Source organism: Heterocephalus glaber, unplaced genomic scaffold (genome assembly GCF_053883595.1).
Source record: "Heterocephalus glaber isolate CG9 unplaced genomic scaffold, H.glaber_assembly_v1.0 deba00001608, whole genome shotgun sequence".
Classification (NCBI taxonomy): Eukaryota; Metazoa; Chordata; class Mammalia; order Rodentia; family Bathyergidae; genus Heterocephalus; species Heterocephalus glaber.
The window spans coordinates 36,810,531-36,824,939 of NW_028258379.1; positions in this window are offsets into that span (position 1 = coordinate 36,810,531).

Genomic DNA, 14,409 nt, shown 5'->3' on the forward strand with positions numbered 1-14,409 from the left:
ACTCTCAAAGGCAGAGGCAAGGCAAACCGGGCATGGAAAATCCACACAGTGCTGCCAAGCCTGCTGGCCGGCAGGACGCAGACACCATCCACGAAACCAGCAGAGCCTGCCAAGGGGGCCACCCAGGTGGCCTTACAGGACAGGGCAGGGATGGGCCAGGAGGAAGGCAGGAGGGCCCAGTCCCGCGGAGCTGAACAGATGACTCCTCCCAGACCCCTCCGGGGCACAGCTAGAGGTACAGAGTGCTGGGAGCTCAACTGCCCAGGCTGTGCACTCAGCCAGACCAGCCAGGGCACTGCCACACAGCACAGGCCCAGGGAAAGCGGGAGGCCCTGGGCCTCTGCTCTCGGCCAAGCCCGCACCAGGCTGCCAGGCCAGACCCCGAGGAAGTCTGACTGTCACCGAGCTCTTACTGCTGATGAATGAGATGGGAGGCAACCCTTCATGGGCAACATCAGGAAGAAAAATGAGGGAAAATAGCATGTTTGTTCCCTATTACTAATTGTGCGGCCTTTGGGTTTTCTTAGTCTGTATTTTTGGTCCACTGGTTTTACATAAGCATATTACCCTCACACCACTCCACAAATTCAGTTAGCAGGCCCTGTCGCCTGTGTGCTGGGCACACACTCCTCTGCCACACAGCGCCGAGAGCATTGAAAGACGGTCCGTTTTAAGTGAGTGTGAGTTGATTACCTCCCACCACAAGGAGCTCCACACTAGGACCTGCAGGAATGCCTCTCAGCAGCCACCTCCTCTTTGTGTGAGGCTGAGCAAGGCTCAGAGGCCTCAACCACGGTCCTCACCTGGCCTGGCATTCTAAAGGTAGTGAACATGCCCAGCTGTGACCCTGCAGGTACAGGGGACCGTCCTCCTGCCCCTCCGGGGAGCTCAGGGCTCCAACCAGATCCAGACCTGCTCTTCCAGCTCATCAGGCAGCCATGAGCAAGTCACTCCCCACATGCAATCTCCCAGGAACGATGCAGAGCACCTTCACAGCATCCTTCAGAGAGGATGTCCAGAAAGTGCTCCACGAGGACCAGGCACATGGCGACAGTAACAGCCACCACTTCCTGGACCACCACTCACCAGACTCACCGGACTCTTCCCACACTTCTGTGTGGGTTCACTCCAGCAGTACCACCGCTGCCTTGCAGAGGGGACAGAGACACAACTAAGCCACTGGCCCAGGACCGCACAGCTGGTGGAGAAAGGATCAGGACTGTTAGCCACGAGGCTGATGGCGAAGTTCATGCCCTTGATCTGCACTGTTTGTGTCCTTCTGGCTGCCAAGGTCTGCAGCTGCTGCCAGGGAGGTGTGGATCTGAGTTTGAGGAAGGCGTTCGGACAGTCTCTCCTCAGTAGACAAGAATGTCTGTCTCTGGGAGACTGTCTCGTAGTGTGATGGGTAAGGAAAAGAAAGAGAAACTTGAGCTTACAAAGTCGACCTTAAGAACACTGCTTCCCAACCTGGAAACATCAACAAAGACCTCCAGGATGAAGGGCTAGCAGGAGCGCACACACGCGCACACGCTCCCTGTTGCAACTTGCCCTCCAGGTTCACTCCCGCTGCCCCCATCACAGGATAGGAAATTAATCCTCCGCCCCTTTCTTCCCAGCACGCAGGCTAGGAATGCCAAGATGCTCCAGGGAGGCGAGGATTCACTAATACCAAGATAAACAGAACTCCCACCCGCCCGGCTCCAGTGGCCTGTGAAAGCCAGACACAGTTTTTCCTTCACGCCCGTGCACGCGTGTGTGCATTGATGTGAGTGTGCATGCTGGTGAGCGTACATCAGTGTGTGGGGCGTGTGTGTTGGAGGAGTGTGCCTTGGGCAAAGCAATGAGCCAGGGTTGCTCATGAGGAACAGAGCCTGCTTTAAACTGAAATTCTTCGAGTGAACTGCCAGGGAAATTTCCTCTCTTCCTCTCACTTCTTCCTGTCCATTCCCAAAGCCCCTGGAGCAGAAAACCCTGAGCCCCTCTTGGCGGTGTTGGGCCAAAGAAGCAAAGTTTTGAGGGAAGAGATGCAGGAGAGGAAGTTCTCGGTGTGAGGACAGAGACGGTGGCCCTGCAGGCGCCTCGGTGTCCATCGAATCACAGGATGTCAGAGCCAGGAGCTGGAGAGCGACAGGGTGGGCGGGACCCATTTCACAGACCAGGACCCTGGGGAAGGCACGCTGGCACCCACAGCCATGGAGTGCCTTTCCACACCGTCTCCCTGATACTGTGACCATCCTGGGACCACAGTCCTCATGGCCTTGGTGACCCACGCTGTCCGGCCCCATGGACTCCTCACTGAGCGCTCTTTCAACACCACCACTGGACACTCAGGATTTAGCTTCTGCTTCCAGTGTGGCGCAGCGGGGGCCGGAAGAAGAAGGGCTGCCGTCGGTTCCAATGGATTGGACTGGGGCACTGCGGGCTGCCTGGGAAGCGAGCACCCTGGCCCTTTCTTCCAGATAGCAGCTTGTTGAATCTTCTGGTCAGTTCAGGCTGGGTTGCCCCCAGGGCTGAGGTCCATTTGGGTAGAGGGTCCCTTTGCCCCTGGGAGCGCCTGCTCACTCTGGCTCTGCTGGCCTCAGGAGTGCCAGCTGACACTCCCTGCCGGCTCCTCTTCCTTCTCTCAGGGTGGACTCTCCACCCTCCGTCCCTGCTTCCAACCCCGTCTCTGGCCTCCTTTCCCCAGGACCAAAAAGAGCTCCCTTTTGCACCTCTCCTTATTCGACGGTCATAGGACAGGACAAGGTGCGACAGCATCAACTTTGACTCCAGGCCCCAGCCTGTCCAGCTATGAACCATGTAAATTCCCAGAGCCCCAGTTTTCTAATCTGATTCAGGGGAGGGCTCCGTGAGGAAGCAGGATACAGCCGGAGAGGCAGCTGCAGAGGCCCTGAGCTCCTCACCTTTCCCTTCTCATGGTCACTGTCCCCTCATCAGAGCTGAGCTCTCCAGGTACTGAGCTGTCTTCCTGGGCCCCTTGTCCCTGGAGCTCGTCTGGCAGAGAGACGAGCTGATGCATTAACTCTTCTAGACATTACCTCTTCGCCACGCAGAAGAGGACCCTTTATGGACACAGAACTGGAGAACAAGAAGGCATTGTAGCCTCAGGGCCACTGAGTAGCCGGCGGGATGAGGGAGGTGTGGATCTTTATGTGTTTCTGGGTACAGGTGCAAAAGTGGATCTCATGATCCCACCAAGTGAGGACCTTAGTGATGCTGTGGGAAGGATCCCAGTAAGATTGTTTGATCAAAATTAAAATGAATACTGTACAAAGATGTTTTCAGTTACTGCTAAGGAGCACCATGTCAGACACTATCCCAAGCACAGAAAGGGTAATTCATTTGCCCAGAGACACAAAGCTGGTAAGGAGCAGAGCTGGGATTCAAGCACACACAGTTATAAAAGCACAGCGTGTAAACCAGCCAGTTGTATGCATGACTGTGACCCCAGCACTCCGTGATACTGAGGCAGGGGATGCTAAATTTGAGCCCAGCCTGGTCAACTTAGTGATTTTGTGAGACCTTGTCTCAAAATAAGGGAGGGGATAGCTCAGTTTGAAGACCCAAGATTCAATTCCCAATGTATAGTATATAAACTCTATTTATATTAATATATCATAAAGTGTATGGCATACTAAGAATCCATCGACATATTTAATAATATTTTCTGTAATATGATGTATAATCAATAATTGTACATGTGTATAAATTTATACATAAGAGTATATAATTTACGAAAGTTATGCAGCATAGCATCCATACATAAAATATTTCGAGCATATACAGACCCGCAGTTGAGAACATTACAACACAGACAGCCTGGACGTGTCCCAATTACCCCAGAGTAGCGAGGGCCTCGTCCTGGGAAGGGGGCGGGCAGAGGCTACAGAGCCGCCCCGGGAGGTGCTCAGAAGGAGAGACTTGCAGGGAGCCGGCTCCAGAGTCCCCTTGCCAGGTGGGTGGTAGGGGTCCCGGGAGGACAGCTGGGTGGGAGGCCTGGGCAGGAGCAGCAGGTCTCGCCTTCGGGCCTCAAGCATGTGGTTTCCGGCAGCCGGGGGACCTGGGGCCCTGCAGGACTCCCAGCCGGGCTGCTGCAGAGGAGAAACCAATGACAGCGACACTTGGGAGGGGAGCCCATGGCCAGTGTCCCTGTCCCAGGCACCGGCGTCCCCAGCCAGGCTCCCTGCTCCCCACTATCCGCAATGCCCCAGGGAAGGCCTGGGAAGTGACCCTGCCGGGGGCGGGCACAGCCCTGTGGCGCCAGGAAGTGGGAAGATGCTGAGGATTGTGGGTCCCAGCTCTCCCCTTCTGCTTGGTCTTGGCCAGGGTGAGGCCACTATGAACTGGGAGAGGAAGACGGTGCTGATGCCTGGCCCACCTCTGCCTGCCTCACCTCCGTCAGATGAGGCCCTTTCGCCTCTGCAAGCCTCACTGCCCTCTGAGAATGCAGGACGGACACCCCAGAGTCAGACAAAGTGACAAGTCAGCGTGACAAAGGCCATGCTCCAGGCTTCGAGGTCAGCGCCGGAAGAGTAGCATGAGGACCCGGAGCGGCACAGGCCAGTGCTGAAGGGCCTTGGCTCCAGATGCTGGCACGGGGACTGACCTGTTTCTCTCTTATCCTGACAGCAATCTCCGAGGCAGCGGCCCTGAGCCTGCTCCCCTCAGAGATGGAGAAACTTAGGCCCATAAGGTGCTAGGGCTACCTCCTTCTCTCAGCTTCCAGCTCAGTACATTCCCCATGCCCACTTTTTCTTTTCCTCGGAAAAACAAAATAAAATGCTCCTAAAAAGGCTGTGACTAAGGCAGCTCTCTCTGCCCCAGCCATGGGGCAGGGTCCCAGCAACTCACATCCCAGAGGTCTTGTGTCACAGCCCTCCCTCCACTAGGGCTGTTTCTGAGAGTGACAGGCTAAGGTGGAGCCCCAGTCAGAGGGGAAAGCCCTTCCTTGGTTTGGTAAGAAAGATCCAGCTCAGGGAGCCACATCTGGGAACCACAGCTGGGTGGGGCATGGGAGGCGCAGCAACATGTTTTGAGGGAGGGCAATGACTAGGGAAGCCACCCTTGTCCTTTGCTTGCTCCCTCCATTTCCTCTCAAAGTGCTTCCTTACAGAGAGCATCTGACAAGATCACTGCTCTGTTTGCATGAGGAGCTCTTGGGAAGGAAAGGGGACTTGTCACATTTCTACCACAGAGTGTGTTCACACCAAAAACAAGGAAGATGCCAGCAGTAGGCTTGGCCATCACCAGAAGTGGCAGCTGAGTAGAAGACTTTCTTCCCCTCAGCGCATTCCCCTGGTCTCCCATGAACAGACTTCTCCCTAGGGAAAGCGGATCTCCCTGTCACCAGCGAGGCGTCCCCGCCCGCCCTCCGTGTTCCAGTTAAAAACATGTCCTGTCTGTGCTGCAGGTTGATGAGGCTCTATTTCAGGGATGACAGCTCCTCTCCGGGCGAGAGAGAACAGGCGAGCCAGGCCCAACTGTTACAAAACAGGTTTCTTGAGAGGGAGCTGGCGGGCATGGGGCAAAGGACCCACAGTCAAACTAGGACAGCAGGAGCAGCCAGCAAGACTCCACACGATTTCAATCAGGGAAGGACACCCAGCTGTCAGCCATGCCATCTGCCAACCAGAGCCAGGCACCTGAAACATCCTGTCTCCCCCAGCAGTCCCACATCTTCCGCCCAGGGACACCCCTGAAATGTGCTCCAACCCTCAGTGTCCCCAGGGCCAGTTATAATTGCCCAAACCACTGGCACACGGATGTACTTAATGGTGTATTTGGAAGCACTCACAGCACCGGACAGGGAGTGATAAAATAGCCTGGGCCCCAAGTTACTCCTGGGCTGCTGCTTCTGGAAGGACATTTTAGGGTGCTACACAGGAAGTTGCATGGCAGCCCTTTTTATTCACTGGGGGATGTATTTCTAACAGGAACTCCCAACAGAAAATGGAATAAATGCCTCTCTGGTCAAAGGGGTGGTTCATAGGCCACTGACATAGGCATAGCAGGAAGAAAGCTTCCAGGCATAGGGGTAGGACCTTCAGGTGCAAGAGGTGTAGAGCTGTGCACAAGGGCAAAAGCAGAGAGGACTCAGTAAGGCGGGGGAAAGTTTCATGGTGCAAAGCTAAGGTCCAAGTGCAGACCCAGGCCAGCAGTTCAAGCCAAAGCCGCAGGGGCTGATGCTGATGGCCTGGAGCAGTTCTGACAGGCCTCCTGGGTTCCTCCTTTAGGGACAGTTAGGAGACCTCAGCTGAGTCCCCTCAACCCTTGGGAGCGCGTCACACTGTAGGGCATTCTTATTATGAGCATGTGTTTGGTCCCATTTGTTCCATCCTTGGGCCATTTGTGCTAAATCTCGAGTAAGAGCCCATCCAGCATCACTGTCCACACACTCCTGGGCCTGGGCTCCGGTCAGGACTCACTGCATACAGGGCAGAGCCAGCTCCAACTGCATGACCTCCCGGCCACTCCATCCAAGCCCCTGAGCTTGGCTGCAGCTGCCATTGGAACACCGCCCGCTGGAGCCAGGAGGGGAAGGTGGGCCAACCCTTCCTCTACCTCTCCATGCACCCTTCCCAACCCCTCCCATCTGTGGTCAAACGGTCTGCAGCTTTCTCAAAAGCAGCCTGACGAATGCCAGAGGCCCCTTTCCACAGAAGCTTCAGAGACTGTGCCCTCTGAATTCAGCGCCAGGGAGTACACATAAAAACTGAAGCTCAGAGCAAAGCCCCAAGATAAGGAAAGCTCAGGGCAACATGGATTCAGTCCTTAGTATTATAGGCAGATAGAAATTAATATACAGTCAGAGCGAGACTGGGCTTAAGGAAGTCATTGAAAAATAGACACCAGAATTGTGGCTGGAGGCACATCTGAAGAAGGCCGGGGCCTCGAGATAAAGTCACAATGGCCGGACTTCTGTACTTCCCTAAGGAATGAATAGAAACATGAGATTATACCGCAATTGGTGCCCCTCTGTCCTTTAAGTCCAGATATACATCAGACACCCCGATGGTTGATCAGGATATCTGGACCCATCTCTTCCCAAAATTATTCCTGTTTTAGGGTCATAGATAAGCCAAGGTGAATGTCAGTCATGTACCCTTGCTACGTGCCCCAGTTCCCTATTGGATCATATTAGCTGAGTGGCCTATACTTGCCATCCTATAGTTGGTTGTACTTTGACCCACATTGTACCCACATTGTAACTTCGCTGTATAAACTACCCCTGACAAAGGGCCTTGGTGGCAACCCACTTTTGGGTCCCCTCCTGTCTCTCAATAAACCTTTCCTACCCTTAAGCTTCACTGTTCCTTGGAATTCATTCTTCAGTTTAGGGGGACGCAAACTCAGCACATCTGACATCTAGCAGGTTGGTAGTTATATCTCTCCTATATGATTAGCACCAGGCAAAGGCGAAGCCCGACCATCCATGGTAGTCTCTCTGCACTTAACCTGGGACTCCTGGGTACTTAAGAAGGGCTGCGGGGTCCTGTGCATGATTATGATTATGCCCATGCCCATTTTTGCAAGGGGCATTAGCCCAGTTCTCAAAGTGTTCTGTCCCCCCGCAAAAGGCTCAAAACGGAAGCTGGGTATAATAAGTACAGGGAGGAAGTCGAGGCGTGTGCATGGTGATCAGTCATCTGATCCTTTGGCGCTGATTACAGAGGGCCCGCTTGCATGGGTACCACACAGAAAGCTGGACACACAGTGGTGATTAATTGAGAGCTGTCCTTGTGCTTACAGTCTCCGGAAGCTAGGATCCAGTGGATATAAAAGCAGCTCTGCTGCGGAGGGATCCAGGGAGGAGGCAGGCAGGGCCAGCAGCCTGCCAGGGTGGTACAGTCAGAGAGGTGGGCCTGCAGATACACGAAGAAGGGATTGGCAACCGGGAGCTGGCAGTGGCCACTCAGAGTAGTCTGTAGAGGGTTTGAGGTGATGAGAGACAGGCAGGAGGCGGACAGGGAGGCCATGCTGGTGACCTGTCAGAGTGGGATGGGCATCCCACAGATGCAAACACAGAGACGTGGAGAGCCAAGTTCCAAGAGGTCTTCCAGGTATCCTGCGAGGGACTCATCACCCACCCTGGGAACCTGCTCCTTCTCTAGCCTAGTATGGCCTCTGAGGCCCCGCAGCAGGGCTCCATCAGCAGCACACTGTCTGGGTGCAGATACCCATCATCAGGGGCCTGCCAATGGCACCATGGGCTCCTTGTTAGCTTCACTCTGGCAGCTGACAGGAGCCATGGCGGCGGACTCTGCATTTCACACCAGGCCTTGCCCAGGACCGCAGGATGGAAAATCCCAGGGTGAAGTGAGGTCAGCATGAGCGACAGGAGCTGCCAACCAAGGCCCAGCTTGTGTTGCCACTTCTGGGGGGCAGAGCTGGCTGCATGGCTTTTGAGTTCAGAAAATATAGCCCCCATCGGTCGCTGGAGAGTAATTACCCATTAGAGGCACAAAATGCCAAAGCGTACTCTCGCCACATGACACAAGCAAACTTTTATGATTTGGAGGGAGGAATAAATTGCTTTAAGTATGACATGTACAAACAGCTGTGCTCTGCCAGAGCGCCCTCAAGAACCCATTTTAAATAAACACCTATTGGGTATTAGAACAGTCTCCAAAGAAAGACCTCCTCCAAAGGAGGAAGCCCAGCGATCGGGGCTGTAGTTCAGGGACAGAGCATGTGCTTAGCATGTCTGAGGCCCTGGGTTCCATGCCCAGCACCAAAAAACAAAGAGTAACTAACTAAATAAAAGCCAGCGGTCTATGTGTGTCGGGAGCAATGCTACATAATTTTAGGGAAAAATCATTTGGTTAGCCTAGTTCTCCTGCCTACAGCCCAGCTATGGAATTCCGAGACATAATTGCATTTTGGCCTCCGGTCACAACTGAGACCTCAATGATCCGGTGATGCTGTGATTCTCCAGGACGAGAAACATCCTGGGAGCTGAGAACATCCTGGGAGGAACAAACACCTACTCAGCTCCTCATTGTTCTTGGACTGTTACCAACTTGTTTACAAGGATGTACTGAACTCTCTGCAAGTCATTTGTTACATCTGTTTCTCCCGATGTACTGAGTACTGAATAAAAGGTGGGTAAACTGGAGGTTTCACCTTTGCTGCCCAGAGCAGCACTGATCAGACCCAAAGCTTAGCTTCTTCTCAGTCTCATTTTTCTACCTTTCCTGTAATTCCCCGTGTGCTGCCGTGGCTCACAGGAGACCAGGACTCACTGCAGAGGTTCTGGTAACGTCCCCTTCCCCTGTTCCCTACATATGTTCAGGAAAGCCCTTTCCCCAGCCTGAGCCCTTCCTCCTTCCTCAGCCACGAAATCAGGTCTCAAGGGCGGATTTCTCTCCTTCCCCCCTTCAACTCACCCTCTGTGCTGAGGGCCTCATTACCATCTCTCTCCGGGCCCTGGGCAGCAAGGGTCCTCCAGAGTCCCCTCCGCCAGGCTCACACCCTTCTGGCTGCCACAGCCCACTTGGCAATTTACACAGATGATCGAAGCACTGGCTTTAAGCTCAAGACTCAGCCAGGGTCTTGCAAGATCGAGTCCGCATCATTTCACCGGGGACCAACTTGGGACATCAGTGAATGCCTACCAGGGGTCGAGTCCATGGCTCCCACCGCAGCCCTCCTGCTCCATCTAAGCTCCACACAATTCTCAAGCTCCCATGGTTCAGTCTGCTGGAAGGGCTGCTGGCACCTCTAATTCAGCACAGCCAGGAGCAGTCTTGTCACCCCAGCCCCACCTTATCCCCAGCTGTACCTTTCTCTCACCTGGGACAGTGTCCCCTTGACCCTCTGCTTCCCCTCAGTGGCCACCTTTGCACCTAACAACTCAACACCTGGGGTCCCAAGGTGGCAAGGGCAAGACACATTCAGTTTGGGCATCAGCTGCATGGGGTGCTGAGACTGGAGGGGGTCCTCAAGGCCCAGGTGTCCAATGAGAAGGGCTGGGATGGACACAGCCTCAAAGGGCCCCAGGAGGGAAGAAAGAGGAGCCCCAAAGAATGAGCTCTAGACGAAGAGACAGATATCAAACGCCCCCAAAATTCATAAAAGCAATATTGGTCCATGCAGGGGTCTGCGTTGACCTTGAGGATCAGCAGAGCTGGTGGGCAGTGTGGCCACCCTGGGACCCCAGGTGTTGTCCTCCCTGGGACTCACACTGTGTCCCCTGCCTGTGTCCCCCAAGTCCCACAGACACAGGCTGCACCCTGGCCTCAGAAGGCAGAGGCCATACACATGTGGCCCAGGGAGCTGCACAGAGGAGTGGGTATGGGGGTTGACTTCACCTAAAGCTGAAGGATGAGCAGGAATAAACTGAGCGAGACAGACAGGAAGTGTGTTCTCAACAGAAGAGTCAGGGCACCGGACACACAGAAAGGGGCAGGACAAAGGATGCATTGCAGATGCGGGGCCAGAGAACTGCTGAGGTCCACTAGGGATGGAGCCCAAGGCGGGGGGACATGGACTGGCCCCGATCGGAAAGGGCCTTCTCCAGCCAGTGTCAGGGCTGTGGCCAGAGCTGTGACATGGTCACACGGAGTTTGGGAAAGCTAGCAAGCTCCAGTAAGCTGGCTCCTAGCACTCCCAGCCTGCCTGGCGCCAACCAATTCCCAAACCCCACCCTCTCAGGAAGCAAGCTGAGCTTGCTTGGAACAATCCCAAATCAATAATACATCTTAATCAAATAGTAGCAAATCTTTAATTGAAACCAATCACAAAATTACCTTCTCCTCCCCTCCAAAGAGGGTGCTTTTGATTAGGCAGTCAGAAAGCAGCATAATTTTCCACTCGGGGATTCAGGGTCCCTCCCAGACCCCCTCTCTGCTCTGTAGCCGGCCAAGACAAGGCCTGCAGGGGAGACTGCAAGAGCCTACATGGGCTGGGGCTCCAGGGCTGGGCTGCCATGTGGGTTTTCCTGTGTGGTCCCAGAGTGTGGGATGCACTTGCCGACACCCCCTGGGAGGCTGAGACTCCTGCAGGGAGGCCCTGGGTGACCCAGGCTGCTTGTCACTGTCTTCTCAACCCTGGGGACTGGAGGTGCCCGGAGGTGGCTGGCAGATGCTGGCAGTGCCAGCTCTGAGACCTGGCTTCTCAGGCCACTGCCGCATTACAGCCTTGTTCAGTGTGACTCCTGCCCAGCCTTGAGCATCAGTGGGGCCCTGTGATCTTTCCACCAGGTGGGTGGGGTCGCACCTGAGTCCCTACTCGCTACCAGGGACCTTTGTGACTAAGTGTGCCTTTGGCCCTGCTTCTGCCAGGTGACCCATACCTTGAGACCTGAGTCGCTGCCCCTGGCCAGCCTTGCACCGGGCTGTCACACATGGGAACCCCTCACCTTCCTGGAGAGCCTGCAGAAACATTGTGCCATTGGGTGGAAAGAGGAGTCACCAGGTATGGGAGCATCTGCCCAGCTCCCTGCTCAGCTGCATGAGCCCTTGGGACCTCTGAATGTTGCCTCTGGGTGGGGGGGGGGGCACAGGGGTCACCAAGACCCCTGGAGTCATCAGTGCTAGCACCATGTCCACAACACGTTTTCCTGACCCCTCCTGGGTCCCGAGGAGAACACACCAACTCCACATGGTGCTGGCAGCACTGTCACTGATCCTGCCCCCCTCCCATCAAGGGGACGGACTGCCGATCAGAATGCCCCACCCCTGCCATAGCAGCTTGTTCTGAGATGGACACAAGAGCCAGGCAAGGCCCATCAGAGGCTGGCATCAAGTTTGCTAAGCTGAGAGGAGGACGGCCTGAGGGATGGCAGTACCACCTTAGCCCCCCTCCAGGTAAAGCCAAGAAGAGCCCCATGAGGGGTACGTGGGGTGTCTGAGCACTGCTTGAAGCCCTGGGCCCGGCTGCACCTGCAGGCTCACTCTTCCAGCCCAGCCCTTGTGGGTTGAGCTCTGTCTCTTCTCTGTATGCCAGGGAAGGGCTCTTAACCTGTTCTCGAAGAAATGTCACAGACATATGCAAGCATCGCAGTGTCCCAGTGCTGGGCTAGGACATCGCTGCACCGAAGGGCAATTCCAAGGCCAAGACCCCAGTGGGGTCTCAGCACTGTGGAGAATGAGGACCCTTTATAATGTCAAACATTCTCACCAAAATCCCACCAAATGACCCCTGAGCCTTTGGGATCCCTTGACTGAGAAAATAACAAGGTAGTAAACTTTTAAAATGATGTTCTGTTCCCTCCACATCCACAGTACCTGCATACATCGGGAGGAAAAGACCACTCAAACACAAGTGATGTTAATTACCAGTCCCAGGAAATGCCTGGAGGCATGTGGGCTTGTGAAGAGCTCCCGCAATAGGACCCCGAGTCCCAGGCTCTCGGGACAGGCGGCCTCTCTTGAGCCCCAGGCACCTTCGGCCAGGACTGAAGTCTTGATTCACTGCTCTCTAATCCTCCCTACTTCTCTTTCCCAACCCTCTTGCCCTCTGCTAAGAGGGCCATGGTGCCCTTGTTCCCCAGGTCTGCCTGGTCTGGCCACAACCAGTTTTAAGAATGTTATCTCTGACTCTAGCTTAGCAGACATTGGTTTGAGGCACAACTTCAGAATTCTGGTCCTCAATTGGCTTCTGAATTAACCTCCTATCCCCCAAACACGCTCTATGTGAGTACTTTCTAACCTTAGTGAGTGTGAGGTCTCCTGGGGAAGAGGGTATTTCTGAAATACAGCTTCCTGGGCTTAACTCCAGGCTTTGATTCTGTAGATCTTCAAGGAGCTCAAGAATTGCATTTCCTATTTATTTCACTTAAGAGTATCACCTCAAATGGATGCACATTGAGGTGATACTCTTAAGTGAAATAAATAGGGCGCACATGTATAAATACTGAATAGTTTCTCTAGTGTGAGAAACTGAAAGTGTAAATAAGGACTAAAACGTGTAATAGATAATGTGAAATAGGAAGAAAAGGGGAAAAGGGGAAGTGGGAGGGGAAGGGGAAAGGAAAGAAGGGAATGGAATTAATATGAGAAAAGGAAACAAAGTCTTTGTAAATAGGGAGGGATGGAGGGGTTGAAGGGAGAGCAGGGGAAGGGGGAAAAAATAAGAACCAAGAGAGATTATGTAAAGGTGCAAATTTCCAATGATGAATGTCATTATATTGTATACCTAAAATGTACCAATAAAAGGATATACAAAAAAAAAGAATTTGCATTTCCTATAAACTTCAAGCTATGGCCTTGGATGCAAGGCTTTGTAGTCCAACCTCACTAACTCCAATGTTTCTGACACTATCTCCTGGTTTCACCTGTCCCCTCATTGCCTCACTAACTATAGAGATAAAAGAGATAATACTGAGGCAGTTGAGACAGGAAAGTCACTTCCTGCTGGAGTTCAAACAGGACCTCCAGGGCAGAGCAGTTTCCTGGGGCACTTCTGGTGTAACACCATTAAACTTCCCCAAGGAAGGAATGACCATTTCTACCCAATACTGTCAGTGAGATCTTTGGGGTCTCCAGAGTCTTCTCGAGCCACCCCTGGCCTCATTTCTACTCCTCCACTCCTACCAACTTGTTTAGCCAAGCTAAAACAATCCATTTCTGTGCAGTATGGAACTATCTCCAGATACTCCCTTACTTGGTGCACCACTGTTAACTACCCCCTCTTCCTTGATCATGGAACTCTGGGAAATCCACTAAAATGTGAGGCCATCTGAAGGCAGAGATAGCTCATACCTCCTCCACTGTCCACCACAGTGCCTGGCCCACAGTAGCCTGGGTGTCTGCTGGCTTCCAGAGAACTGACCACAGAGTCCTCAACCAGGAGGCACAGCCATTATAGCTAGAGGAGGGCCAGATCCAAACCCTTCATCATGGAGACAAAAGCACAGAGGTGCAAAGGAAAGAGAGGACTCACCAACAACCTCCCAGCGAAAGACTGTCACAGCCACGCCTCAGGTTTAAGGCCCAGGGCCCAGGCTTTTCCTGTGGCCTCTGGTCACTGAAGCAGCATTTGAGTGACAGGACCCCAGCAACATTTCCGACCTAGATTTTCACCTTGAAGACACTAAGAACCAAGGAGGGCTTGTTTTTTTCTCTCTTTGCTTTGGTAGCTAGGAAGCTCAGAGCCAAAGTTCTAGCCAGCATGAAAGAATGTGGTGGCATCTCATGGACTAACCCCATCCCTGCTTTCAATTTCTTCCTCTTGTTCCTTATCACTCCCCTGATAGCCTCACTTACTACTGCTTCCTCGTGCAGTTTATTGCATTCCTTCAGTTCATGGTATAGTGGCCAAAATGTAGCCAGGCAGCCACTGTGGCAGGGCTAGGATCAGAGCCCCTCACAGCCTCAGTCCTCAAGGGACTCAGACACAGCCGCAAACCCTGGGGATCTTTCAAAGATGGACTCACCGGGCTCGTGTGATTTTTCTCTAACTTTGGAA